Source organism: Hyperolius riggenbachi, chromosome 3, assembly GCF_040937935.1.
Source record: "Hyperolius riggenbachi isolate aHypRig1 chromosome 3, aHypRig1.pri, whole genome shotgun sequence".
Classification (NCBI taxonomy): Eukaryota; Metazoa; Chordata; class Amphibia; order Anura; family Hyperoliidae; genus Hyperolius; species Hyperolius riggenbachi.
Window position 1 is genome coordinate 236344704 of NC_090648.1, and position 25309 is coordinate 236370012.

Below are 25309 nucleotides of genomic sequence, written 5' to 3' on the forward strand. Positions count from 1 at the left end.
AAAAAAAAATCAAACAATTGTCATTTACAGAGATATTTCTCCCACCCAGCATGGGTATGTGTAGAAATACACTCCAAAACACATTAAGCTACTTCTCCTGAGTACGGCGGTACCACATGTGTGGCACTTTTTTACACCCTAAGTACGCTAAGGGGCCCAAAGTCCAATGAGTACCTTTAGAATTTCACAGGTCGTTTTGCGACATTTGGTTTCAAGACTACTCCTCACGGTTTAGGGCCCCTAACAGTGGCGTAGCTAAGGAGCTGTGGGCCCCGATGCAAGTCTTACAATGGGGCCCCCCAAGCACTCTATACATAACAATTGATACGGCGCACCAAAACCTGCCAATGGCAACTACAGTGTCTGAGGTGCAAGAAGGGGATGGGGAACAATTTGTTAATAATTACCACTATTCAAAGTACCTATAGAAGTGAGTATTATGAGCACAGGACCAATAGAGAGGTAATGCTGTAGTTGAGGGAGGGCCCTTCGGGGCCCCTCTGGCCCAAGGGCCCCGATGCGGTCGCAACCTCTGCAACCCCTATTGCTACGCCCCTGGCCCCTAAAATGCCAGGGCAGTATAGGAACCCCACAAATGACCCCATTCTAGAAAGAAGACACCCAAAGGTATTCCGTTAGGAGTATGGTGAGTTCATAGAAGATTTTGTTTTTTTGTCACAAGTTAGCGGAAAATTACACTTTGTGAAAAAAACAATTAAAATCAATTTCCGCTAACTTGTGACAAAAAAATAAAAACTTCTATGAACTCACCATACTCCTAACGGAATACCTTGGGATGTCTTCTTTCTAAAATGAGGTCATTAGTGGGGTTCCTATACTGCCCTGGCATTTTAGGGGCCCTAAACCGTGAGGAGTAGTCTTGAAACAAAAATGACCTGTGAAATCCTAAAGGTACTCATTGGACTTTGGGCCCCTTAGCGCAGTTAGGGTGCAAAAAAGTGCCACACATGTGGTATCGCCGTACTCAGGAGAAGTAGTATAATGTGTTTTGGGGTGTATTTTTACACATACCCATGCTGGGTGGGAGAAATACCTCTGTAAATGACAATCTTTTGATTTTTTTTACACACAATTGTCCATTTACAGAGTTATTTCTCCCACCCAGCATGGGTATGTGTAAAAATACACCCCAAAACACATTGTACTACTTCTCCCGAGTACGGCGATACCACATGTGTGGCACTTTTTTTGCAGCCTAACTGCGCTAAGGGGCCCAAAGTCCAATGAGTACCTTTAGGATTTCACAGGTCATTTTGAGAAATTTCGTTTCAAGACTACTCCTCACGGTTTAGGTCCCCTAAAATGCCAGGACAGTATAGGAACCCCACAAATGACTCCATTTTAGAAAGAAGACACCCCAAGGTATTCTGTTAGTAGTACGGTGAGTTCATAGAAGATTTTATTTTTTGTCACAAGTTAGCGGAAATTGATTTTTATTGTTTTTTTTCACAAAGTGTCATTTTCCGCTAACTTGTGACAAAAAATAAAATCTTCTATGAACTCACCATACTCCTAACGGAATACCTTGGGGTGTCTTCCTTCTAAAATAGGGGCATTTGTGGGGTTCCTATACTGTCCTGGCATTTTAGGGGCCCTAAACCGTGAGGAGTAGTCTTGAAACGAAATTTCTCAAAATGACCTGTGAAATCCTAAAGGTACTCATTGGACTTTGGGCCCCTTAGCGCAGTTAGGGTGCAAAAAAGTGCCACACATGTGGTATCGCCGTACTCAGGAGAAGTAGTATAATGTGTTTTGGGGTGTATTTTTACACATACCCATGCTGGGTGGGAGAAATCTCTCTGTAAATGGACAATTGTGTGTAAAAAAAATCAAACAATTGTCATTTACAGAGATATTTCTCCCACCCAGCATGGGTATGTGTAAAAATACACCCCAAAACACATTATACTACTTCTCCTGAGTACGGCAATACCACATGTGTGGCACTTTTTTGCAGCCTAACTGCGCTAAGGGGCCCAAAGTCCAATGAGCACCTTTAGGCTTTACAGGGGTGCTTACAATTTAGCACCCCCCAAAATGTCAGGACAGTAAACACACCCCACAAATGACCCCATTTTGGAAAGTAGACCCTTCAAGGTATTTAGAGAGGAGCATAGTGAGTCCGTGGCAGGTTTCATTTTTTTTTGTCGCAAGTTAGAAGAAATGGAAACTTTTTTTTTTTGTCACAAAGTGTCATTTTCCGCTTACTTGTGACAAAAAATAATATCTTCTATGAACTCACTATGCCTCTCAGTGAATACTTTGGGATGTCTTCTTTCCAAAATGGGGTCATTTGGGGGGTATTTATACTATCCTGGAATTCTAGCCCCTCATGAAACATGACAGGTGGTCAGAAAAGGCAGAGATGCTGGAAAATGGGAAAATTCACTTTTCGCACCATAGTTTGTAAACGCTATAACTTTTACCCAAACCAATAAATATAGGCTGAATGGTTTTTTTTATCAAAAACATGATTGTCCACATTTTTCGCACTGCATGTATACAGAAATTTTACTTTATTTGAAAAATGTCAGCACAAAAAGTTAAAAAAATTTTTTTTGCCAAAATTCATGTCTTTTTTGATGAATATAATAAAAAGTAAAAATCGCATCAGCAATCAAATCAAATAGCATCAAAAGACAGCTTTATTAGTGACAAGAAAAGGAGCCAAAATTCATTTAGGTGGTAGGTTGTATGAGTGAGCAATAAACCGTGAAAGCTGCGGTGGTCTGAATGGAAAAAAAGTGGCCGGTCCTTAAGGGGGGTAAAGCCCTAGGTCCTCAAGGAGGAACTGTAACCAAGGATTGAACTTCATTCTAATCAGTAGCTGATACCCTTTCCCACTAGAAATCTTAAAGCGGATCCGAGATGAAAAACTAACTATAACAAGTAACTTTTCTATATATCTTATGTACAGTTTAGATGGTTTAAACAGCAAATCTGTCTGCAAACAGCTTTAACCACCCTGGCGTTCTATTAAGATCACCAGGGTGGCGGCACAGCAGTGTTTTTTTAAATTTTTTTTAAAACCATGTAGCTAGCCTAGGTCTAGCTACATGATTCCCCCCTCCCGGCGGCGTCTTACTCACCTTTCCGATCGCTTCCGGCGCATTAGCCCATCCAGAAATCCCGTTCTGAACGGGATTCCTCGGAGGGCTTCCCCCGTCATGGTAACCATAGTGATGACATGGCACTGATTGGCCAGGCTGCGCAGGGGTCTCGGGAGGGGGGGGGCCTTATGCGACGGGTAGCGGCGCATCGGCGGCGAGCGGTGGCGATCGTCCCCCACACGCAGCTAGCAAAGTTCTAGCTGCGTGTTTAAAAAAAAAATGTTAAAATCGGCCCAGCAGGGCCTGAGCGGCGCCATCTAGCGGTCATGGACGAGCTGAGCTCGTCCATACCGCTAAGATGGTTAATAGAATATGATTATTTCTTCCTTTGATACAATGATAGCAGCCATGTTGTTTGTAAACATTACACACAGCCAAGCTTATCTGCACCATCAGCACTCAGACTGTGAAAAAAAACCTAATCCCCCCTCCTCCTCCCCTCTGCCTCTGAAATCTCTGGCTAGTAATACCTCTCCCTCCTCCTGCTCAGACTGAGATCCCATGAGCCCTTGCTACTGCCAAGGCTCTCTAAAAACTGTGGACGTGGCTTTTTTAGTTTATAGGGAATTAAAGTATTAAAACAAAAACAAAAAAGTATTTGGCTTGAGGAATGCCCTATAAACCATATGAAAACAACACAATTATGCAATGAGTAAAAATTCATCTCGGATCCACTTTAACATTTTCTTGAATAGATCATCGGGGGTTGAGTCTGTATGGCTTATATTGTGGTGAAACCCCTCCCACAGTGTGATGTCATGAGCAAGGTCCTGATAGTTTGTTGTCTGTGAACCTCCTTCCATGGTGGGAAATAACAGCTTTTTCCAACTGCCAAGCAAGTAATATCTCCCTCTGTGCATAGAATTCTCAGTAAACAAACATTCCATACAGATCACCTGGCAGACCTAAAGATGTCACCATCAGGGATAGATTTCAGAATGTAAATCAGGGAGAGCTAAGATTTTACAATGGGCAAACACTGACTAAATAAACTATAAATTAATATTGTAAAAAAATAAGCAATTTTATTCATTATGTTACTACAGTTCCTCTTTAAAGAGTACCTAAGGCATAAGTAACTACAAAAATCATGTACTTACCAAAGGAGAGGGAAGCCTCTGGATCCTAATAAGGTTTCCCTCCCTGTCCACTGGTCCCCCGTTGCTGCCCGCGGACCCTTCAAAGTTTATCAAAAAGGGCTTGTCGATAATCTGATTGGAGCCACGCCCCTCTCCAGGGACAAGCACTGCCATACTGCATCAGTAAGCCAGAACCGCTTGTGCAGGACCGGTTCCACCTTACTGTGCATGTGCAACCATACTCGCATGACTGCAGCACGAAGGCGCTAGTGCCAGAAGAGGAGCGTAGCGCCGATCAACTGGAGGGTCCACAAGCGACAGCGGGGAACCAGAGGACAATGAGGGAGGCCTCATTAGGATCCAGATACTCTTTTCAATTACTCATTTTCATTCACCTATTTGATCTAAAGATTGGCAGTAGGGTGTGACACACCCTTCTAGCAAGTCAGTAGGTTCTGTTAGAGACTCTGTGAAATGACTGTGTATCTATTAAAGGAGAGAAAAGTGAACTGAGATAATGTTTGCCTTTAATCCTTGCAAGCATAGTGCTAAACTTAAAGAGAAACCGTAACCAAGAATTGAACTTCATCTTCATCAGTAGCTGATACCCCCTTTCCCAGTAGAAATCTTTTCCTTTTCATCAGAGGGGTCTGTATGGCTAATATTATGTTGAAACCCCTCCCACAGTGTAATGTCAGGACCATGGTCCTGACAGTTTCCTGTCTGTGAACCTCATTGCATTGTGGGAAATAGCTGTTTTCTACTGCAAAAAAGCAAGCAGCATCTCCTTCCACTGATATCACCTGCTAGCAATCAGGGAGAGGAAAGATTTGACAAGGGCAAACACTGAATAAATCATTTATACATAATTATTGTAAAAATGAAGCACTTTTTTTTATTACATTATTTTCACTGGAGTTCCTCTTTAAAGGATTTTTTTTTCATATCAAATAAAAGTCCATAGATGGTTTTACTTCTGTGGGATACAGAGAACTGTAGCGCTGAATTCATTTCTTTAATTTACTTGTAATGCAATGCAATGTACCATGTACAAAAAGGGATGAGAGATTATATTTCCACCAGTTCTGTCAGGCCTTGTGTTGTAGCATTATATATCACTTTATTATACAGAAAAAAAAGATCCACAGGTTACCCAGAATCCTAATGGGTTACATTTACTGCATTGCCAATACCTGTTTTCATCTTGATTCTTCACTGAAGCTAATCAGATTTATCTGACATGACTGTACGTTCATAAAGCCATGCTGATTACTGATCATTATTTGTCTAGTCTTTGTACCTCTCCCTGTTTCAGCTCACTGACGTGAATTTAAATGATATCAAATAAAGCGAAACGTGGTGACCTAAACGTTTGGCGCATTTTGTGTAATCTTTATTCCCTGGATCAGATTAGGGATATTAATTTATACATGTTTAGTGAGGTTATCTTTAAAGCAGTGTGATTCTTCTTACTTATAAACAACCAGTATATGGACACGCGGAAATTGTAATGCGGAAGCTATCAGACGTTACTATTGTGCTGACAGAATAAGCAGGAGCTGGCAGAGATAAATCCTTTTGTATTTCACTGGTGTGAGCTTGTTGTTCATAGAAAAACACATTTGTAATATCCCTTTCTGCTTCTTTTTTTGAGAAAAGGCAGAAAAAGCTGATATGCTGAATATGAAGTACACCAGGAAATAATATCTTGTAAGCTTTGCTGAATGTGCGGTAATTAAATTGCTCACTTCTGCTACAACACAAATTGAATTTACTTCTTTGGTGTGTTGCCATGTTTCATCTGTATTCATGTTCTTCAGGGCAATTAGACACTCTTTTTAAACATGATTAACAAAAACAGGTGCATAGCAAAGACTGAATTTAAGAAGTTATTTAAACTCCTAAAATAAATAGATTTCAAAATGTGTTAGTAGATTAGTGCAACTTTGTGGTGCAAACCAAAACAGAGTTACACTGTTCCACATTACTGCATGGTTCAGTATTTTCTATGTTAGAAGACTTAGAGGGAACCTATAGCAAGGCTTCCATATTTAATTCCTTTTAAGCAATACCAGTTGCCTGGCTTTCCTGCTGATCTCTTTGGCTGCATTAGTGTCTGAATCACACAACAAGCATGCAGCTAATCCAGTCCGACTTCAGTCAGAAATACATCTGATCTGCATGCTTGTTCAGGGTCTAGGGCTAAAAGTATTAGAGGCAGCGGATCAGCAGGATAGTCAGACAATATGCTTTGTTTAAAAGAAAATAAATATGGGATACTTTATATCACTTTCGCTTTAGGTGCCCTTTAAAGTGGACTTGTTAGCATGACAGGGAAACTTGCAGGGAATGTAAAGCCTTCTACCCATGTTAGATGGTAATTGGCCAAGGTAGGGGCCTCCTCTGCCAAGAATCTTTTATGTGTATAGCAGCCCCCAACCTCCCTTGGTGCCTTGGGCAGCGATTAGCCTAGTGGATCGACTTGACCAAGCACTGACCAAGGGCATCCCAACTCACCCCATCCACTTTGTGAACTCCATCATGCACCGATCTGTTGGCCCTCCTCCCCCTTGCATAGCAACAGAACATGTCACTAGCCTTGAGGCTAGCATCTGTACAGCCTCAGCCTGGATTGTTGTCACGGGGTTTAAATCCTGATCCCTGCCTGGCAACAGTCTTTCGATGTGTGTTGGAGGCTTAAAGGGCAAACGAGGTGAGCAGGTACATGAATCTTTACTCACCTGGGGCTTCTTCTAGCCCCTAGGAGACTTCTGGGTCCCTCACTGCAACTGTGGAGCTCCCCGCTGTCCAGTTGGCCACCCGTAAGGCGGGCCGACCCGTTGGTGGGTTGAAGCTTCAGTGCATGTGTGCACGCCCGCTCTCAAAAGCACCCATGTCACCGGGCTTGTACAGCATCTGCACAGTAGTATGCACAGGCGCAGCATGCACCCGTATGACGTGAGCGTTTTTGCAAGCAGTGTCCGTGCATGAGCTGAAGTGCCGACCCGCCGACGGGTTGGCCAGCCTAATTGGCATTCAGTGGAACAGCGGAGGACGCTGGAGCTGTGCCAAGGGAACCAGAAGACTCCTAGGGGTTGGAATAAGCCCCAGATAAGTAAAGATACAAGTCCCTGCTCATCTCGTTTATCCTTTAAGGCTGTATCTGTGCATCAATAGCTTTCTTCTGTAGTTTGCTTGTTTCCTTACTCTGTGCAGGCGCTAGCACATGCATGAATAGGAAGGTTCTGGCATGCCAGGCTGTTCCAGTACTTCTACCTGCCCTCTGCACTAATCAGAAAGTAGGTCACGGGGGGGCGTGTCCGGAAGCCGATGCAGTCACACGCCTAAGCGAGGAGCTCCAGGGAGACGGCTGCTAAAAGCTTATTTTTAGGCTGCTTCTACACCCTATGAGATAGTGAAAGAAAAGGAGAGGCATGCGAAACAACCCAGACGACAAAGAGACGCTTCTCCGGTCCCAACACAGCGAGGAATCCCGGAAATCTTCAAGGCCCAGAAAACCACCGCGGGTGTGGGGACAAGAAGCAAGATGGCGGCGGAGAGCGGGACCCAACTCATGGCGTCACAAGGCCTAGGAGATGCTACGCAGGCAGAGCAAAGACCAACCCAACCCGCGGCGAAGGTACTAACCCTGGCCGATTTAAATGCAGTAGCCGGAGACCTAAAAAACGTCTTCCAGTCTGCCGTAGCCTCACTCAGAGGGGACATCCAAGGCCTCACATCGAAGGTGGAGGCCATATCTAACTCAGCCAAACAACAGGAAAAGGAGATCCAGGGCCTGAAAATCCGTAATACTAAGCAAGACCGCCAGCTTCAACATGCCTTCCGCATTATCGAAGACCTGGACAACCATGGGAGAAGGAACAACCTGAGGGTACGGGGGATGCCTGAAATGGTTACTTCAGCCCAGATAACGGAAGCACTCCAATCTCTGTTTAATAATCTTCTGGAGAGAGACACCGACACCACCAGTGAATTTGTGCGCGCACACAGAGCACTCAGGGCCCGTAATGGGGATTCAGACCTGCCCAGGGACTTAATATGTTGTCTCAGCTCCTTTACTTTAAAAGAGGACATTGCAAAAGCAGCAAGAGATAGGGAAAAGATCTTTTTTAATGACACAAAAATATTGATCTTCCAGGACCTGTCTCCTATTACGCTGTGCCAGAGGAGAGCTCTTAAACCCTTGCTGCAGCTATTGAGGGAAAAGAGCATGATCTACAAGTGGCGATTCCCCTTCGGACTCAGTGTAACACATCAAGGATCCACATATACACTCCAAACACCCGAAGAGCTGGAAGACTTCTGTGCAGACTTAGAACTGTCAGTTCCGAAACTGGAAGAATGGAAGGCGGAATTCGGCCTAACATCCCCCTGGGACAAAGCTGACTCCTCAAAGCCGCAAAGAGCTAGAGCTAGACAAGGTCGCCGAGGAGGCAACACCAAAGCTTTACCTCAAAGAGCCAACGAGAACCGTCGATCCTCGGAAGACTCCAGTGCGGACGCGATGTCCCAAGAAGAGGGCTGAGTATAATTTACCATTCTTTGATACAGGAACGGACGTAGTCCGCGGTATATGCTTTTGACTTTCATGATGCTCATTTACCTTGCTATTATTCCTAGATATAGTACGCTGTGAACTACAGAACATTTAGCCATCACAGCTTTGTTAGAGATGTTTCTCTCCTTACACACTTACCCACTGCTGAGTTTAACTGTTGGGGCATATCCCTCTCTTGAAATGTTCTTATGTATTACCACATCTGATGACACGTATGACTTTCACTAGATTGCATTATGATGTATAGGGAAAGAGTACCTTGGCTTTGATGCATATAGGATATAAAACGTGTGGAGCAGTAACATAGACAAACAGGGGGGGGGGGGGGGGAGGGGGGAGGGACAGATACCCATACTAAACTTATAGACTACTCAAGGGGAATATCAGAAGACTCTAATTTACAAATTAAAATTGGAACTGATTAGCATACATTTAACTCTGTTTGCTTTACCCGATAGTGCACCCCGACATAGAATCTGCGCCTCCCTTGATCCACACCTCCACATAAGATGTATAGCGCGATGGTATATATATATCCCTTAGTACCATGGACAAAAGTGAAACATACTTAGCCAGCAATGCCTCTTAAAGCTATGCTACCTCACTGAGGGTTAGAAGCTTTATTTAGTGTTGGTTAGCGCCAGTCTCCCTTATAATGTTACCTCGTATACCACAAATACGTGCTTTTTCTACTTTAGAAGCAAGCGTGTTTTGGCTGCTTCGTACTTACCCTTCATTACCTCCTACCCAAGACAACTCACATTTGTGTGAGTGTCGCCGAATACAGTACCTACGTAGGAGACAATATAATCTCCTACTCTGTTTCTAAATTCAGAACACGCTCCCTCGCTCTCCAACCCACACCCTCCTCTTGGACCCTTCGGGACCAGAGGCACCTTGTGCCACTGAGCTTCATGCCACGCCTAATCTTAAACACCCCCTTCTCCCATTGAATAAAGAGCTATGGCTGGCATACCTGTAAGGGCAAACATGGAGAAAGTCAACCTCCTTTCCCTGAACGCACAGGGCCTAAACACACCATATAAAAGGAAATGGATATTTACAGAAGCAAACAGACTCAAATGTGATATTTTACTGATTCAAGAATCCCATTTTCCCAGGAATAATATACCTACTTTCTATGACAGGAGATATCTGTTTATTTATAATGCTACAGCTCCAACTGGGAAAATAAAAGGGGTATCAATCCTTATCTCAAGGAAAGTACCCTGGGTTCTAAAAGACAGCATGATAGATGATGATGGTAGATTCATATTTCTTAAAGGGACTTTGAATAATGTGCCTGTGACGATCGGAAATGTGTATGCACCTAACACAGGTCAGGCAACGTTTGTGGCAGCCATAACGGACCACCTACTGACATTTGCTCAGGGTGTACTGATTCTAGGGGGAGACTTCAATATTGCTCTGAATCCACTTCTAGACACCTCAGATGGCAGATCATCTACACGTTACAAAGTACTGAATAAAATTAAGCATAACTTGGCATTATTGCGTCTGACACCTGGAGAATCAGCCACCCTGCTGAACAAGACTTTACGTTCTGGTCAGCGATGCATGATAAATCAACCAGAATTGACTACTTCTTCCTCTCCCAACATGATCTATCTAAATTTGTCAGCGCCAAAATAGACATACGCACAAGATCAGACCATGCGCCCATAACACTGACCCTAGCTATTGGGGAAAAACATGAGAGGGACTTTATCTGGAGGTTCCCAGCCCAAATCCTAACGGAACCAGGGGTTCAACTCAAATTAAAAGAAAATTTGGAAGCCTTCTTCGCGACCAATAAAACCCCAGATGTCAGTGGGTCCTCTGTCTGGCTGGCACACAAATGTACAATCAGGGGAATCTTGCTCGGGGAACAAGCCAGGCTACGGAAAGAAAAGAGGGTCAGAGTAGATACCCTTATGGAAGAATTACGCCATCTAGAAATACTCAATAAAAACAATACCTTGCAAAATCAGGTAGACAGATTGAGAGATATCCGAAGTCAAATCAACAAAGCCTTAGATAGAAGATTCCAGTGGGAATTTATGCTTAAGCCCGGAATCTTTTTCGAATCCGGCAACAAACCGGGCAAATACCTGGCTAGGGCGCTGAGGGAGAGGCAGATTGGGGGAGATATCTAAGCAATCAGAAACAGATATGGGGTAGTCGTGCAGAAAACTTCCGAGATTGCGCAAAGGTTCAGGGAATTTTACTCTGAACTGTACGCCCTCAAAACCACCCCAGACACAGAGGAGCATATCTCCTCACGCACCCAAAAAATTCAGGACTTCCTGACTAAGTCAGGTATGCCCAGAATTAACCCACAAACCTTGGAGGAATGGGGGGAAGACTTCCATGAAGATGAGATCCTGGCCGCAATCAAATCAGTTAAACCAAATAAGAGCCCAGGACCGGATGGTTTCTCGGGCGCATATTACAAGGCCTTTAAAAGCATACTAGTCCCACATATCACCTCTCTGTTCAATGAAGTTTCTGCCGATCACCCTCTACAAACAGAAATGCAACTAGCCCACATAACAATTATACCTAAGAAAGGAAAAGATGACACGCTATGCGCTAACTATAGACCCATTTCTTTGCTTAATGTGGACACAAAGCTCTTTAGCAAGGTGATCGCCAACAGATTGATGCAAGTAATCCCCTCCCTTATAGGGGGTGACCAGGTCGGTTTTGTGCCTGGCAGAGAGGCCAGGGACAACACCACTAAAGCTATAACTTTGATTGAATACATGACAAAGCGAAATGTCGAGGGCCTTCTCCTCTCAGTTGATGTGGAGAAGGCCTTCGACAGAGTAGCATGGGACTACATGAGGGAGGTGCTGAAATATATTAATGTGGGGCCAATTATGCTATATAAAATTCTAGCTCTCTACGATCACCCAACAGCCCAGATAAAAATTAATGGCTGCCTCTCCAGCTCTTTCCCCCTCTGTAACCAGGGCCGGATTTAGGGAAAGGCACCCAAAGCCCGTGCCTAGGGCGCCAGAATCCACGAGATTCCAAAGGGCGGCAGGTGGTGACAGGCTGACTGCACTTGTCACCAGCAATTAGAACCGCTCCGCAAGTCAGCAGCCGCCCGCCCCTTTACAAACGCGGCTTGGAGTGGCAGCAGGGTCACTCAGCTCAGCCGCAGCCCGCATCTCCCTCCGCGAGATTGGCCGCCAGATGCTATCCCCTTCTAACTCCCCCCCCCACCCCAGCAGGAGCCTATGCGGATGTCTTCTCCCTCCCCAAACCCCGAGAGAGAGCGGGAGCAGCAGAGTAACATACCTCTCCAGACTTCCAGCGCTGCTACCGAAGTTTCCTCTGTCAGCCGCCGGCCGCTGTGCATCTCTCCCTCTCCTGCTGGCGTCTCTCACATGTGACTCGCTGGCAAGTTACCGGTGAGTCACATGACAGGAGACGCTAGCAGGAGAGATGCAAGGCGGCGGCTGACAGAGGAAACTTTGGTGGCAGCGCTGGAAGTCTGGAGAGGTATGTTTATGTTACACTGCTGCTTCCGCTCTTTCTCAGGGTTTGGGGAGGGAGAAGACATCCGCATAGGCGCCTGCGGGGGGTAGGGGGGGGGGGGAGAGAGTTGGCAGAGGATAGCATCTGGTGGCCAATCTCGCGGGGGGGGGGGGGGGGGGTTGGGGGTTCGGGAAGAGTTGCAGCATCGTCTGACTAACTATACTGGGAGGGGGGGGGGGAGAGTTGCAGCATCGTCTGACTAACTATACTGGGGGGGGGGGGGGGCTGGATACCTATACTGGGGGGCAAGGGGGGACAGAATCTGACTACCTATACTAAAGGGGGGGGGCATGGCTTCTGGCTACCTATACTGGGGGGCAAGGGGGGACAGAATCTGACTACCTATACTAATGGGGGGGGGGGGCATGGCTACTGGCTACCTATACTGGGCGGCAAGGGGGACAGAATCTGACTACCTATACTAAAGGGGGGACATGGCTACTGGCTACCTATACTGGGGGGCAAGGGGGACAGAATCTGACTACTTATACTAAAGGGAGGGGGGGGCATGGCATCTGGCTACCTATTCTGAGAAGGGGAAGCCTCTGACTACCTATATTACTGTAAAGGGGGGGGGGGCAGGTTCTGACTACCTATACAAAAGGGGGGACCACATCTGGATACCTACAGTGAAGGGGCAAAGGGGGACAACATCGGACCACCTTTACTAAAGGGCAGGGGGGGAGACACACAGCATCTGTCTGCCTATAGTAATGAAGGGCGAGGGGGGGGGTTTAAACATGTGACCACCTATACTAAAAAATGGGTGGGGACATCTGTTTACCTATACCAGGGGTCTGCAACCCGCGGCTCCAGAGCCGCATGCGGCTCTTTTTCACCTTTGCCGCGGCTCCTAGGCCGTGGCTCCGGTAGCGTGTGTCAGTGGCTGCGGCGCGCGTGTGACGTGTGCTGCTGCTGTTCGGCAGCCTATCAGTGAGGCCGCCGGACCGGTGCAGTGCAGGGCTTCGGGCGGCCATTTTCCCGTAGCCCTGCAGTGTAATGCAAGCAGGACGTGACGTCGGGAAGGAAGAGGATCGTGGGAGTTGCGCACCACAAGGAGGTCGGGACAGGAGGTCTTCTGACTAGGTGAGTAAATGGGTTTTTCTTTTCGTATCTGCTGAAGGATTGTGCATATTGGGGTCATAGCTGCTAAAGGATTTGTGCATATTGGGGTCAGATCTGCTGAATGATTGTGCATATTGGGGTCAGATCTGCTGAAGGATTGTGCATATTGGGGTCAAATCTGCTGAAGGATTGTGCATATTGGGGTCATAGCTGCTAAAGGATTTGTGCATATTGGGGTCATATCTGCTAACGATTTGTGCATATTGGGGTCACATCTGCTAACGATTTGTGCATATTGGGGTCATATCTGCTAACGATTTGTGCATATTGGGGTCATATCTGCTAACGATTTGTGCATATTGGGGTCATATCTGCTAATGATTTGTGCATATTGGGGTCATATCTGCTAACGATTTGTGCATATTGGGGTCATATCTGCTTAGGATTTGTGCATATTGGGGTCATATCTGCTAACAATTTGTGCATATTGGGGTCATATCTGCTAACAATTTGTGCATATTGGGGTCATATCTGCTAACAATTTGTGCATATTGGGGTCATATCTGCTAACAATTTGTGCATATTAGGGTCATATCTGCTAACAATTTGTGCATATTGGGGTCATATCTGCTAACAGCACGGTGGCGTAGTGGTTAGCTCTCCCGCCTTGCAGCGCTGGGTCCCTGGTTCGAATCCCAGCCAGGGCACTATCTGCAAAGAGTTTATATGTTCTCTCCGTGTCTGCGTTGGTTTCCTCCGGGCACTCCAGTTTCCTCCCACATTCCAAAAAAAAAAACATACGGATAAGTTATTTGGCTCTCCCTAAAAAAATTGTCCCTAGACTACAGTACCTACACTGCATAATATAGACATATGGCAATGGTAGGGATTAGATTGTGAGCTCCTTTGAGGGACAGTTAGTGACAAGAGATATATATATATATATATATATATATATATATATATATATATATATATATATATATATATATATATACTGTACAGCGCTGTGTAATATGTCAGCGCTATATAAATACTAAATAATAATAATAACAATTTGTGCATATTGGGGTCATATCTGATCCTGTATTTAGCATTAAAGCGAACCTTAAGTCAAGTAAAAAAAATGAGATTTACTCACCTGGGGCTTCCCTCAGCCCCCAGCAGCCGATCGGTGCCCTCGCAGCTCCGCTCCGATGTCCCAGGACCCGCCGGCGAGCACTTCCGGTTTGGCCGTCACCGGCCGACAGGCATGGGAACGCGAGTGATTGTTCGCATTCTCAGCCTGTATATCGCCCCCTATGCTGCTATTGCGACCAGGAGGTGGGTCCTGGGATATCGGAGCGGAGCTGCGAGGGCACCGATCGGCTGCTGGGGGATGAGGGAAGCCCCAGGTGAGTAAATCTCATTTTTTTTACTTGACTTAAGGTTCGCTTTAAGGTAAGAAACAATATATGCAGTGTTAGATTTGCTTTATAATGGTTTTGCGGTTGCCAGTTTCTTTCTCTTTTCGGAAATGGGTCCAAGTGGCTCTTTATGTCTTAAAGGTTGCAGACCCCTGACCTATACTAAGGGGGTGGACAGAATCTGGCTACCTATACTGGGGGTCATGAACATATTCAGCCCCAATTTGCTGCACAGGACCCTATTTTTTTTCATGGCTGCACTCCCATGTACAAGTGCAACTATACTGGGCATGCATGAGTATGACACTCACATTCTAATTAGCACAAAGTCACTTGTGCACAGAGGAAACAGACATGCACGAAAGGCTTTGAGCTACTGGGCATGTGCGGACCATTATTGTGCAGATCCAGTATGGTTGCACACAGATGGGAGTGTTGCAGCCACAGCGTAGATGAGGGTCCCAGGCAGCAGTGAGGGGTCTGAATATGTTCAGAGGGTCCCAGGGCAGGAACAGTGGGCACCGGGGTAATCTGTCAAGTATTTTATGTATTTTGTGCCAGGTTGAGACTAAGACTTTTTGCTTGGCAGAAAGTATAAGTTTGGGGCTGTGGAGATGTTGTAAAGGGGGGGGGGGGCGGCTGGTGACAGTAGGCCTTGGGCGGTAAAAGGTACAAATCCGGCCCTGTCTGTAACGGCACTTGCCAAGGCTGCCCATTGTCACCCTTGATATTCATCTTGACGCTGGAACCTTTTATCAGATTAATTAACATGCATAAGGACATTCACGGGATTCAGGTAGGGAACATTCATGTAAAAATCGCAGCTTTTGCTGATGATATCCTGCTTTTTATCTCTAACCCAAGAATCTCAATGACTGCCATAATAGAGGCTTTTGATGACTTCGGATGTCTCTCGAATTTTAAAATGAATTTAACAAAATCGGAAATTCTCAATATTACTCTACCTATAGAGTTAGTTACAGAGCTAAAACAAACCTTACCATTCAAATGGAGTGATGGCGTGATAACCTACTTGGGGGTAAAACTCTCTAGAGACATTGGACTACTCTTTGGATTAAACTTTACACCTATACAAAATACAATTCTTGCAGATTTGAAAAGGTGGGAGGGGTTAACCATGTCATGGTTTGGTCGCATTGCAATAATCAAGATGAATGTACTGCCGCGCATTCTGTATGTGTTTCAGGCAATACCGGTCCACATCCCCAAACAATACCTTCGAAGTTTGCAAAGTAAGATAGGGCAATTTATCTGGAATAATGCAGTCCCTAGAATCAATAAACATATTCTCTCATTACCTAAACAAAAAGGAGGTGCAGCTCTACCTGATTTGGAGAGATACCACTTGGCTTGTATACTTACCAGAATTGTGGACTGGTCTTGCCATGGAAAAGACAAAATGTGGACTAGTATAGACGAACAGATCCTAGGCCAACCTGTTAGGAGCATTCCATGGATCCCTAATCCAGTTGCGAAACACATTACACGGGAATTTACCCTGATGCAGAATGTGCTGCAGACATTCCAAAGAGCATGTAAAACCTTTAAAATGTCATCTACTCTGAGCCCTCTGACCAGCCTAATTTTTAACAACGACTTTGGCCCGGGTGTAAAGGGCCTCTTCTTCAATGTAACCATGCCCAATGCAGAATTTAAGGCATATCAATTTCGACATGGGAATAGATGGGTGGACTCCTATATGGGAGAGAAGATACCTCCATGGCCATACAGACAGATCCGTTCATACCTTTCCAACACAGCCCATAAGCTAGATTTAGGCAGAGCATTGACAGGCTTTGAGGAGATGTGTCAAAGAGGAGAGCAGGTACCACACCCGGTGTCTTTAATGTACAAATGCCTGGAAAATTTGAAACATGAAACTGATCTACCATTCACTGATAGCTGGGAAAAATCACTAGACCAGGAGGGTGTTGAAGTGGACTGGGAAGATATCTTTATACTTACCCATAAAAGCTCAGTAAACTCCTCTATCCAGGAAGCAAACTACAAGATATTAACTAGATGGCATAAAACCCCAGAGTCCCTACACAAAATATTTCCTGACTACCCGACAAACTGTTGGCGATGTAACAACACTCTCGCGACATACAATTACATATGGTGGGACTGTCCCCGTATTGCTCCATACTGGAAGCTGGTGCATAAATGGTCCATTAAAATCTCCTCACTTCACATCCCATTCAACAAGCTCGCTTTGCTCCTCCATCATAATGACTTATCAATTAAAACATACAAAAACTCCTTGCTGATACATCTCCTCAATGCAGCCAAGATGCTAGTCCCAAGACACTGGAAGTCGGCTAGGGTGCCATCTTTAAAAGAATGGTTCCAGAAGGTAGACTACATCTATAATATGGAAGACCTCAGAGCGGTGAAATTGGATAGATCCCATAAATTCTATATAACATGGGCACATAGACTTTAAAGATACTAACGAGTACAAAACCGTGATGACAGGAAGTTAAAGTGGCAACCAAGAGATATAAGATAGAGGAGTGTACTTTATGCCAAATCTAGAAAGGCCCATGCACACAGGAAGAAACGTGGTACCTGAATAGGGTGCACAGGTGAAACCTTTTTTGAGTTCCATTCCCAGAAAGCCTAGTCCTTTGGGATATCCGGATAGAGGGGTGGGGGTGGGGGTGGGGGGGAGGTACGGGAGGAGTGTGATACATGTGATATCTGAATGCTGATGACCTGATAAATAGAATTGCCTTTCTAGCTTTAGATAAGGCGTCTTTTTGTGGCAACGTGCGCAATAATGACAAATAAACATAGATTGTATTACAATAGCTTTAGTAAAACGCAAAATATATGTGATATTATAAAAAGTGCATGACTAGACATTCTTGTTCAGTATGCCAGAAGTTGCCTTTTTCATAACTATGTTGTTTTTATGAGAACTTGGAAACTTACCTGTTAACTTCTATCTGAAATGCATCATTTGTACTGTTTCCTAATTTTTGCTAATAAAATTCTTTTGAAAAAAAAAAAAAAAGAAGAAATCTGACAGGAAAAAAAAAAGAAAAAGAAAGTAGGTCACTGGGTTGAGTTGGAGGAATGCGTGGTCTGCAACGTCATTGGTGAGAAGGAGAATGCTAGGGGACACAACTCCTGGATACACAGTAGCTTCAATAACTGTTGCAATAAGAAGATGCATGGAAGAAAGACCAATTTGGACATATTAAGTATTTTTTAAATCTAAGCCTTTTATTTTAATTTTCAAATCAAATTTGGATCAGCTAGAACCTCAGGTTATTTTTTTTATCTTGAACAGTCTTAGTTGGTTTAATGGTCAAAACTAAAATGTGTTTGTGCTGTGAGTGTACAGTAAAACAGTCAGTGCAAGGCTGTCAGTCAAAGCAGCTAATGTGAAAAGGTACAGTTGACTACCCATTGTATATGACTTCATAGAATGTCTAGTTTCTTGTGGCAGTATTTCCCAGCAGTATAAAGAAGCAAATAAATGTACATTGTGCCAAAATAAAGCAAAAATGGTTGATAGATCAGCAGGGAGAACAATGAACACATTACTAATGGAGAGTGTGTGGTGCAATAGTGCAGCTAATACTGCAGAGGGGGCTATGCAGGGGCTATAATACAGGGGCTAAATTATCAAGCACTAGCTCTAAATCAGTAAAGGCCGTACCCACCACACTATTTTCCAGACCATTTTTCCAATGGCTAAACAACGTTTAGCGATGTGTGTCGATAATGACCTTCATAACGGATCAGATCTTAAAGATCTCCTATGACTCAGTGCAAAGTACTGTGATTGCTTCCCTCTTCATTCACGCTCGCCGTGTAAGGTCACGTGGCATCACGTGCAGGGAGAGGAATCTCTGAATGCTTGTCGTCAAGGGGATGACGCTGGACTTGTCGGGTGGTGAGTACTCAGCTTAAAGGTGGCCACTAATGATACAATCTTTTTCATCCAATACTATCAAATCTATGTAGTAGAAGGGTAAGTTGAGTTAAAATATTGAATGGATAATTTAGGGAGTTACATTACATAGAAATGGTAAGATTGGATGAAAAAGATTGTATCATTAGTGACCAGCTTAAGACCGAGGATCTTACCTACTCTTTTTCTTAAATAAGTGGCACATCTTTTAGCTAGAATGAAAATGTCTATGAAGAATTTAGCATTTTGCATGTTACATAGGTACTTCTCATCACAACTCTAACTTAATTTGATTCTGTGAAACGATGCAAGATCACAATTAAAGTAATTTAGAGGTTAAATAAAATGATAAAAACAATATAAGCAGCATTTTAATAAATATGTACAGATGTGTGTATCAGTCTTCAAACAGTGATACGTGAAGAAGGAGGAGAGTGAGGTAAAGTAAATTTGCTTCCAAGATAGAGATAATTGCTTCAAAGAGAGACATTTGGGAGTTTTGTTGTGGGTGGGAGAACAACCAGTTACAGAGAAACCGTAACCAAGAATTGAACTTCATCCCAATCAGTAGCTGATATCCCCTTTCCCATGAGAAATCTTTTCCTGTTCAGAAATGGATCATCAGAGGGCTCTGTATGGCTGGTATTGTGATGAAACCCCTCCCACAGTGTGATGTCAGGGCCATGGTTCTGACATCACACTGTGGGAGCCTTGTTGCATTGTGGGAAATATCAGCTGTTTCCAACTGCCAAAAAAGCAAGCAGCATCTCCTTCCACTGACATCACCTGCCAGTAGTAAAAATGTCACCATGCGATAAATGTCAGAATGTAAATCAGGGAGAGGAAAGATTTTACAATGGGCAAATACTGACTAAATCATTTATACACAATTATTGTAAACATTAAGCACTTTTTTATTACATTATTTTCACTGAAGTTGCTTTTTAAAATATGAAATAGCACATTGATTCGCATATGATAAAAAGCAAATCATAAATACAATGTTGTGCAGTGTCTCACAGTAGAACCAGTCCTACTTAGAACTTGCCTTTATTTCCCATTTTTACAGTGATGGTGCAATGATGAATCACAGTCTCTCTGCACTCAGATGCACAGTTACCTATGATAACTAGATATCATAAACCATGTGCCTGGCAGGGACAACATTCCTGACACTAGAAATAAGATCAGAATTTCAACAGATCCTCATAAGTGTGAATAAGCATACAGAACAGCTTAATATAGCAATAAGACAGTTATAACTTCAGTCTAAAATTTTTACACCTTAAGATCAGAATAAGAATATGATAATCCAGAAAATTCCTATTTAGGAGTAATTTTATAAATTCAATTGTTTAAGCTATCACTTTATTTTTACTTTCCTGAAATTTGTCCACTTTTAATTGCCACGAACAAAGATGCAGATATTAGATAGCACTCTACATCTGGATAGTGTGTTTGTGCAGGTCACATGTGATCCCTTCACAAGGGAGAAGACCGTCCTTAGCCTATAGAGAAGGTGAGATCGGGAGCCCTTATGGTGCAGTATATTATGAAAAACATTAATGTGGGTAGTGTATGCTCACAAAGATGGGTTGTAATTCTGCAACCACCGCAAGTGCATGCAGAAAAGAACCGTTTCTGCTCAGTGTCCCGGAACCCTCTGGAACTGGGTGGTCGCTCTCCTCCTATGGTCCTGTCCACTGGTGGACAAAGCTGCCCAGTGGTAGGGATAGCACCTCAGGGAGGTGTGGGGTACACGAAAGTAAAGCACATTGGTGGAGGCGCCCAAAAATATATTGGTGTGACGCTCTTATATTAGTAACAGAAGGAGGTCTCTTACCTCCAAAGAAGAAGGTGGAAAAAAGGAGTGTTTATTAAAAGAGAAAACGGTTATACTGTAGACAACGCATTTCACAGGACTCAACTCGCTTTCTCAGGTCAATAAAACAGATAACCTTAACTCACAGCCGTGTATTGTGGGGGCGCATAGAATAAACACGACCAACGTGCTTTACTCTCTATATCTGGAGTTCAGAATAGTCAGTCTACTAAGAATCTAAGATGCCTCGTGTCACACACACATGTACAAAGCGAATCCTTTATAGCCAATTGCCTCATTACATCCTCCTAATGGTGCCCATACAATTTTTTCATTTTTTTCAATTAGATAATTTCGTTCGATTATTCCATTAGATTGAATATAAAGATTTTTCAAACATGTCCGATCGAGTTTTTATAGAAAAAACAGGATAATCGATCGTTTTTCTTGATCGAAAAAACAAGATCATTTTTTACTTTCATTTGATTTGATCGTTTTAGTCAGATAAATGGGAAAATTTAACGTTTTTATTGTACCGTGTATGGGCACCTTTAGAGTGAGGTTTGCCGGTAAGACACATTCACAAGATCTAAGTGAAGCAGCACTAGATGCACTCAGAAATGTGTGAATAGGTGCTACGTTTTCTCTCCACCAAGTAAAAGGTTCCTTCCACCATCACAGCACACTCAACCCTTTCTACTTAACTAGAACTAACCTTGATCAGAAGTATTTTAAATGTTGTGATCTTATATGGTGATCTTAAAGAGACTCTGTAACAAAATTTTCATCCTTATTTCTTTTATCCTATAAGTTACTATATCTGTTCTAATGTGCTCTGTCTAACTGCAGCCTTTCCTACTTGCACAGTGGCTGTGTTATCTCTGTTATATGATCTAATCTTCTCTCCTCTGTCGGCTCTGTCGGGCCGAGGCAGTCAGGCAGGAATGTGCTGGTCTGCTTGTGATTGGATAGAAGCTATACACACCCTCTCCAGGCCCCCTGCACACTCTGTATGACTCACACACTGAGCTCCTCTCAGCCTATCACTTGCTATGTCTTTTGTTTGTAAACACTGCATAAAAATTGCAATTACAAGCCAGGATTGCAGCAGGGGGTGGCAGAAACAGCATAGAGGGGCCCAGGAGAACATAATGAATAGAATGGTATGGTTTTTATTGTAAGAATTATAGAGTACCGATTCTCTTTAAAGGGGCAATTTTTTTTGTTTAAAAGAAACAATCTGACAATTCTTTATAAATAGACCCCTAATAGACGGTCTTCACTCAGAGTCTAGTCTCTCACTAATCCTACATTATGATATATGGTATGTAAAGAAAGCCATCGGCTGAACTTCTGCTGTGACTGCTTTGCTCTAAATATTGTTGTGCTGAAATATGGAGACTAACCGCATTCTCTCTCTCTCCCCCCCCCCCCTTTCTCTCTCTCCTTCTCTCTCTCTCTCTCTCTCTTTCGCTCTCTCTCTCTCTCTCTCTCTCTCTCTCTATATATATATATATATATATATATATACACAAGTCTAACTTGGATGGTTGAAACCAATAGCACAGACTTGAAAATACGTAATATTATATTGATATATTGATGTGCCAAACCATACATCATCCTCCATCCTTTGTATGTGGAAACAGCATGCTTTCCTTATAATTCTGTTTCACCTGCAGAAGGCATACGTCAATATCATTATTTAACTGTACACTTTGATTAAGGATGCAATATTTACATACATATTGCATAGAACCAATGCATTTGTCTTTGTTTTCATCATAAAACCCCATCTGTGTTCTGAATCATTTCACAGGAACGTAGCTGTAAGCAATTACACTGAGAGGCATTCGCCATTCTAGAAATATTATCCATTGTTTATACTAAGTGTGATTGGAGCCACATTCCATTATCACATACATATAACTGTATTAGTTTGTTTCTTGGTATATATTTGGATTTATCCCCAAAGGCATCAGTAAATAATCATGCTGTAATATATTGTATTACACAACTGAGCGGCTCATGGTATATTAACTCCTGTGATCAATTACACAATAATGAAAAGCTATAACACAGAAGCTCTGATCCTTTCTGCTTCCACAGTGTTTGGAAAACGGATTGTTATTTTGAAGATTATTGTTGAGGAGATTAAGGTCCTACCACAAAATATAAAACACAATTCGAGGCCCCAACAGCATTTCTCTACGACACAAGAAGCAATTGATAAGGCTTACCGTGTAATTTTTAAAGGTCTGTGCTGTTTTTCTATTTATGGTCATCCAGCGCTCAATGGAATTGATTCATCAAGAACAGTGTGAAGAAAACAAGTGCTAAAAGTAGAGCAATTAATTACTGCAGCCAATCAGATTTCAGTTCTTAAATGGTACAAATATTGGTTTGTGTGGATAACTGCTCCATTTAAGCTCCAGGTTTTTTGTTGCATTGGTTATAATATATCAGTCTTACTGTGTTTTGCAAATTTATAATTTCTTGATTTCATTGCATATTTTTATGTGTATCATGTTTCACTTTCAAACACTCTTGCATTGTAATATATATATATATATATATATATATATATATATATATATATATATATATATATATATATATATTGATGTAATGTAAGGCAGAGGTGCCCAGAGGCGTAGCTAGGGGTGGGCAAGACATATGTCCCCGGGCATAGAACTGTGAGGGCGCTCATCACGACCGCTGCACCGCCATGTGCATGAGAGGCGTTTCTCCCTCCCTCTGCAGAGGAGTGCAGAAGCGTTAACAGCAACAGAAAAAAGTGGAGCACATCTTGCAATCTATATGGGGGCACATCTAGCTATCTATAGGGGGCACTTGTGGATATCTAAACTGGGGGAAGGGGGCACATCTGGTTATCTATTTGGGGTAAGGGAGTACATCTGTTTATCTAAACAATGTTTGACTCCATCCATCACCACACCTACATTCTGATGTGTGGTCACACCCATTTTGTCCAGAGATGAGTGCAAAAACTGTGTTTGTCCATGGGGGCTGAAAACCATAGCTATGCCTCTGGAGGTGCCCACACTTTTTCAGCTTGTGAGCTACTTAAAAAAATGTGCAAGTCCAAATGATCTACCCTTGTACAATTTTAGGAGCACATTTATGTATACAGAATGGAAACTGTAGTGGGGTCGGGATCTACCATGATGTCCTTTGGGGTCTACCGGTAGATCACAATCTACCTAATGGGCACCCCAATGCAAGGGATAACAACAGTACAATTTGTTCCCTATACTTTTATAGCTCCAACAAGTGATGATTGAAATGGTTAATTTTTCTGTTTTGTTTGAACAAAAATGTTTTCTCAAAAAAAAAAAAATTACAATGGAGATGGGGAAAGCAAAACACAACAAAATTTAAATTTAATTTAAAGACAAGGTACACAGTTACGAAACATGACAAACTGTAAATTTCTCTAATTCTTCCCATTTGTTCACAGCTCTCTCTGCTGCTACCTATTCACAACCTCTAAATGCTACGTCTTCCCATCACAAACACTCATATATATCATACATAACTAACTAACTTACTAACAAACTAACTAACTAACAAACACAAATAAGAAACAGAGGAAGATAAGCAGAAAAAATAATATTGGAAAGCAGGTGCAGGGGTGTCTTCGGGAGCATCTCCACCTAAGCTGTCATAGTGCTACGCTGGTTTCTGTCAGTGCTATCTCAGTCTCTCAGAGTTTATAGTGCAGTCAGAGTGATTTTTTTTTTAAATGTAGTTGTGGTTCAAAAACCCCACCCATACCTGTCCACAAGGGGCTCACAATCTAACATACTGCAGAGTTTGATTGGACCTCAGTTTTGCTACCAGTATGTTTGGGGCTGTGGACGAAGGAATACCTAGAGCACACTAAAGTACAATCTGGACATATAAACACCATGGTCATATTAAAAACAAGGAACACCAAGAGCCCCAATAGTGTAATATGTACTGGTAAATGGTTACTAGATAGAGTAAATATTAATACTCACAAACCAGGGTTACCATTAGGCAACCACTGTAAAGGCAGGTGGGGAGATTTTCCTGACCCCACTCAGGGATAAGAAGTCGCTCTCTGTAGATGAGAAAAAGGGGGTTCAACCCTCCTCCCAGGGTGGACTCAATATTATGCAGGAGAACAGAGGCGCCAAAAGGATAATAGGAAGCTAAATGAGCTTGAAAACCAAATTCTTGGTAAATAGAGGAGGTAGTGGTGGACTTACCTCCTCCAAGTAGACACACAACGACTGTAGTAAAGACAGTCAATATATTTTATTTATGAACTTCAAATATGCAACGCGTTTCGCAGGTTTGATCCCGCTTCATCAGCCAATAACAACTAGGGTGTCATCACGCTACTGGCATAACATAGTCTATAATATTACAAAAGGCTTTACAACTAAAACAGGTTTTATGTAGAATACATGCTAGTGCAGAACATAAGCTGGTACATAAGGACAGGTTAAAATCCACAATGCTATGCAAACCTTTTGTAGCTGAGAGTTTTTCTGGTGTATACTTCCTGCTTTATCTTTATGATGGATTTAAATGGGAAACAACATGAGCAGAGGTGCTTTCTTTATTTGCCTGTAAAAGGAATGAAGGTTCGCCATCAATCCAACACTATGACAAATTGCCATTTGCCAACATTGTACATTCCATTTCCCTCCCAACAAAAACATGATGATTGATGCAATGATTT

At 43.0% G+C, this 25309-nt stretch overlaps 1 long non-coding RNA gene across 2 annotated transcripts in view; it reads right to left on the bottom strand.

The window, feature by feature from the left end:
* LOC137561353 (uncharacterized) overlaps window positions 1–25190 on the bottom strand; it is a 37158-nt gene extending 11968 nt beyond the window's left edge. For both annotated transcript variants that reach the window (XR_011029978.1, XR_011029977.1), the window contains exon 1: window positions 25095–25190. This is a non-coding gene — a long non-coding RNA (uncharacterized lncRNA). The remainder of the gene's footprint in view (window positions 1–25094) is intronic.
* Between the last annotated feature and the right edge of the window lie 119 nt (window positions 25191–25309).